This window comes from Rhamphochromis sp. 'chilingali' (genome assembly GCF_963969265.1).
Source record: "Rhamphochromis sp. 'chilingali' genome assembly, chromosome: 3".
In the NCBI taxonomy this organism is placed as follows: domain Eukaryota; kingdom Metazoa; phylum Chordata; class Actinopteri; order Cichliformes; family Cichlidae; genus Rhamphochromis; species Rhamphochromis sp. 'chilingali'.
Window position 1 is genome coordinate 11,583,384 of NC_137931.1, and position 6,000 is coordinate 11,589,383.

Below are 6,000 nucleotides of genomic sequence, written 5' to 3' on the forward strand. Positions count from 1 at the left end.
ATTGGGCACCCCCCTTCCGGCTCTCCTCTCTGCTCTCTCCTATCTTGTCCATTTTGTTTTACTTCTCTCTATCACCTTTTCTATCCCTTTGAAGAAGTGAGGCTCCATAAATGTTAAATAGGTAAGTATTATTTCTTAGTTGCAGTGAATAGATAGAATAAAATAAACTGTAGAAAAATAAACAGAAGAAAGCAGAAGAGAAATAACAATTTAAAATAAACCAGTGACACACTCCGGGGCCTAATCAACCCTCGGAGGGCCTCCTTGGATGAGGGTGTCTAATGATAATGGACAAAACACTCGATGAATCCATGGTCAACTACGGACTATGTGTCCCAAACTGGTAAAGTTTCTGGGCTGCCTTTCCTCATAACAGCCATCCCTCAAAATGTTCTCCATTTAAAGCAACACATTATCAGGGATTGTAGCATCTAGTCCTTTTACTGAATCAAGCCTTCATCTTTTAAATTTTGACCATTGTGGAGTTCAACAGCGTATGAGCATGCAGTATCCCTCAGATTATCAGATTATCTCAAGTGGATCAAGACAATCTCGTTTCCTCTAAAGATGTTTCACCTCTCATCCATTATGGGTCTGTATAACATAGGTCTATGCTGAATGCAATTTTGAGAGCCTTTCTCATTCAGTTCAACCAGCATTCACACCTTGATCCATGTAACTTTAATAACTCATGTAATGGTAGGGTGATCCAGTGTGTCACAAAGGATTCACACCTTGGCCCAAATTATGGTAATAACTAGTACCTTGGTTTATGTGACTCTTAATTACTCAGATGACTTCAGCACAAACTGCAGTTCTAAGAGCAGAAGATGGCCCTTGGATATAAGGGGTCAAACATCTTCACACAAACAAAGTCAAGTTCCCTGCATTTCATGTACTTAAGGCTACCATGACCTACATGACTGAGAACCTACACAACCAGCCAGATTTGTCATTGCTCAACCAATCCAGTTTCAAAACACCAATATAACACTAAACATGCTCTGTTTGAAACTTTACAAAGGGACTTTGCTGTGGGTGGTAACGTAGATATTTTATTTACAGTATATTATACTGGCTGTAATGGAAACCTAAACATTTTGTTTTGCACATTTTGCCTCCATCTATTCCATTTGAGTTTGTGTTTGCGTTCTGGTGTTGTGCTTGTAAGTACACCACCTTAGGGCGTCATAGGTAGGTTGCAGCACCAGTCACACTGTGAAATAACCATCTCAGATTTCTGAAATAATATTGCCCAGCCTACCTTTGGTTGTAAAACCATTAATGTGACCAACTTTAAACTTCTTTTAACTTATGTAGGAGCCACTACATTTTGGAGTCACCACCAAAGATTTTTCACATCAGTCACCTTTCAGTAGGAGTGCGCAGAATAGCACAGTGGATACTGGAAAAGGGGAAGACAGCGAGAGTTTATACTAACAATTCTTCTTCTTCTTCTTCTTCTTCTTCTTCTTATTATTATTATTATTATTATTATTATTATTATTATTATTATTAACAAATATTTCTGAGAAGTAATATCTGATTACTATATATTTATTATATACTCAGTCAAAAAAAAAATACACAGCGAGACTGTTGGAACAAAATATTGAATAACATTTTTTTAAAAAAAGCTTTGTGATCTGAGAGCCGGACAGCAAGTTTAGTCAGTACATTTGCTCTTGGCCAGTAACTGGAAATAAAAATTGCTGCATTTGAAAATCTTTGAAGTGGTCCATAAATAAAAAGGATCAAGCTGAATGTTAATTCAACATCTGCATCTCAAAAGATGTCTAGCTTTTTCAAGGTGTAACCTGGCACTCAAGAGGAGAGTCTGTTAATTGTAATCCTGGCCCTATTGAATTTATATGAAGTAAAGCGTGAAGTGTAGGCAACTTTAGAATAGAGAACCTGATTAATAGATGTTAAACATAATAATATATTAGAAGAAAGAACATATTTTTGAACAGAAAAATGTTCTGATTTAGACTTCCTTTTGTTATTGGAATATGTTTAATACTTACACTTTAGTGTTTTGTTACATAAAAATATACCATAGTAAAAGCGAGAATTAATCTTTATTAATATTTAGTTATATATTTATTAATCTTTGGAACTAATGCGCAGGATGTCCCAGCCTGAGCAACTACTAGATACTTTACTGTGGTAAAGTATCTAGTAGTTTAAAATCTGGTCATGCAAAACAAGACATTAAGACGTTCCCATGAATTCATCTATTTTCTGCCACTTATCTGGGTTCAGGTTGAGGGCGCAGTAGACTAAGATCTTCTCCTCCCCAGACACCACCTCCAATGCATGCAGGGGGAGACCAAGACAAGCTAGTTAAGTGAAATAACCTCTCCAGAGTGTCCTGGCTCTACTTTTTCCTGTCTTAAAACACATTAGTGACTTAATTACCCTTCAATATTGAACATTTTTGAAGCAACAATTAAGAGCTGAAATGCTGCTGAAAATTATCTTCCATACTTTGAATCTTGTCATTGAGTTGTGAATAATTTATGCCCTGTAAAAAAAATGTTTATGTAACTAGTTGAATTGCTCTTTTTATGTACATTTTTAAATATAATTGGAAAAATAAATGATAAAAATTGTTTTGTTTTCAGTATTTTATCTATTTTTTTTTAAATGACTGTAGGGATGAGACAGTGGACAAATGCAATAGACAGAGGACTGAGAGAACAAGAGGGAGAAAAAGAAGCAATGTGCAAAAAAAGAAGGCAAAGAACAGCATGTGTTGGATCTCCCCAGCTGAGACATGGTGAGAGCTACGTGGAAAACCATTGCACAGCTCCCTAAGAATGCTGGCTTTACCCACTGGGGAAGCGGAGTAATTACAGAGAGCTTTTGTCCCTGTTTGCCTACAGTAATAGGCCTAAAAGCTTGGCAACTTAGGCGTTGGATAATGAAGACTCACTGAGTGTGGTAGGAGTTAGCTTTTGTTGTTTACATTGAATGCCAGTGGTTCTAAATGCACCTTCTTATAGGTTGTCCCACCTATTGTTGACATATTAGGTTTAGTTCAATATAAGTTGGCCTTGTTCCTTTGGATTGCATTATCAAGTAAGAAGGGTCAGGAGTGACCAGTTAGGTACAGCAGTTAGGTACACCTGCAAGTTATAAATTACTCAATACTTGTTGTGTATAGCAAGTCTTGATTTGCATGCAAACAATAAAGTCTGACAATCTCTATATTTCTCTTCTTATGTCCTTGGATGAAAAGTACACAAAGCTTCATATTCCTGAAGGGTGACATTTAACTTTTGCTTACTTCTGCAGTGGAAATAATGTTTTAGAGTTCATTTGTAGATCTACAAGTCTGTAGATAACAATATATACATTATATGTTCAAGTATCTGTTTAGATAGGCGTTGTTATTTCACTCTGCTTCTACATGTTTTAGATTATCTGCTTATTATTATTTAGGCTGGATTTGCATAAACTTTCCTTATCATTGTGAGAATTGGCATTAGCATTTCATGCTGCCTCTTTACAAATATCCAGCAAACATGATTCAAACACTGACAATATTTACCTGCTCAAAACTCGTCCAGGTGTGGCTCAGTGGCATGAGCGGGTGGCCACATGGTTTGAGTTCAACCTGCGGCCATATATATATTTATTTATACACATTCCCAACATAGATGACAAAAAATTAATAAACTGTAAATGGACAGATGATGGTTGATTTACAAACAATTTCACTACTAATACTAAGTGGCTGAGAATAGATAGTCATCAAATGTTCACTCTAAATTTACAGACTTCTGTTACTGAGGGCTCGCTTTATAATGAGATGCATGTAAGCAGCTTTAGTGAATGGCAGGGTAATCATTCCAATCAGCTGCCATAATGGGTGATCAAATATGAGCAACTGACGGTAACCATTTTTTAACTGTGAAGCTCATCAACAACATTTGTTGACTGTTAGAAAACATGATCCTGACAGCAGTACATGTTCCTCGAAACGTGTTTGCGTTTCACTCTCATTTCATATAAGCATAATAATTTGTATCAGACTAGGCTCATTAACAGCTGAAATAAACAAACTCCCGACTGGTAAGCCATGGTAACACATAATAAGACGATATGGGATTCCTTTTCCTAAAAGGTAAGGACATTCTATGTTTTGATACAAGACCATAAAATCTTGAAGAAACTGTGCAAATATGTACTTTTTACTACTTGGAAACATATAAATACTTCTATAAAAATACATAGTTACCTTGTCCAATGCAAAACCCAAGAGGGAATATATCTATTATAAAACATATTAACTTACTGTCCATTTCTGAGGGGGTAGAATTGCATAGTGTCAGACTTGCTAAATTTTGAGTTGGAACAATCTTTCAAGAATATAACAGATCAAAAGCCTCAACCAAAAACAAAACAAAACCAAAAAACCTGATTTACAAATCAATACCAGAATTTTTATAAAAGGCCATACATCCAAAACACTTCCTAAAACAAAGGTAAGGGGCAAATGGGCAAACTATTAGCCTTGGATATTTCTTGTGAAAATGTGTCTCGGACAAAGATAACGAAGATTTCTTATGTACTGATTCACTCTGTGCCCCCTGCACTGTTTATTGAGGAGGCCTGCTTTTAAAGCTGACCTTCCTCTCAAACGAGCATGCTCATCATTTGTTTTTTTAAGGTGAAAAAAGTTCTTGCAGGGCATTGGGAGGGGAAATAATGTGTGTTTACTCATGGCCGTTCATGGGTAAAAGCTGAGGTATAAACACATGTCGCACAGCTCCAAGCTGAGTGGTACACAAGAACTTTGTCCTTCAGACTATTGCAAATCTCTAAGAATATGTGACAGAATGGACAGGAATTTAAAGAGGTCCTTATTAATGATAGCAAATGGGCACTGTGATGTCTGCTCTGAAACGTGTTTCATAAAGAATAGTTCATGTCCTTGCCCATCACCTGAATGATCTTATGCTCTTAGGTTCATTGACACATAGTTGCATTGTTCAAATAGTTGTTGATTTCAAATGGTGAGAAGAAAGAGTCAGGGCCAATGGGAGAAGTGGGAGATTTCAATGTTTTTAAATTATTTTAGCTGAAGACTCATCATTTCTTATAACAAGTCCTTTCACCAAGGAAACCCATGCTACCAGTTAGTCATGAAACGCTGTTGTACAGGACTGAAATTAAAACAAAAAATGACACACATGCCTTCTTTTCATTTTAGTTCCTTTTTCTTGCACTTGAGGAAAAACACTATTCATTCCAGATAACTTGTATTCATAACCCGTCAATCAAAGATACCAAAATTAATGTTTTCTTTTTGTTTGTTTGATTTTGATAAAAGAGGTTGCTAGTTACTCAGCATTTCCTACATTTATGTTTTGTCTATTCCGTCTGTTTTTTGAAACAGAAAATACCCTTTGTTGCCATTCAAATAATTCCAAATATTGTTATGTGCATAGAAATGTCACATTACACTGAAATGGAAGGCAGAGGAAGACCACGGGAAACATGGAGGTGGCAAATGAAGGCTTTTCAGGGTTTCATGAAATTTAATACATTAAGTTTGGGTTTCAAAGAAACTACACAACGACAATAGAAAACTATGTTTAAAGATGTCTGCTTTTGGTTTTCAGTCAATTACACACTGCTATGATGGAATTAAGTCAAAAATAATGAATTGAGCATAATAACAGATAAGCCCTGTTAATCAGAAACCAAGCTTCAGACTGTTCTAAACACTCAATTACTCTTTTTTTGTTTTAATCTTAAATCTGCATGATGTCAGTGAGAGCTGCTGTCCCTCCCACTTCTTGTTGGCCTTAAAAGACAGTGAAGGGAGCTAAAGCAGCTTGTTTCACAGAGGATGAACTAAGAGCCTAACCAACTCCAAATGTAAGCTAAACAGTGATTACATAGAGGTGGGAACTATACAAAGTGACTCTAGAACAGTGCAAGTATAGAAAAAAAGGAGCGCTAATAGTCTAATAGTTACCTTCACCT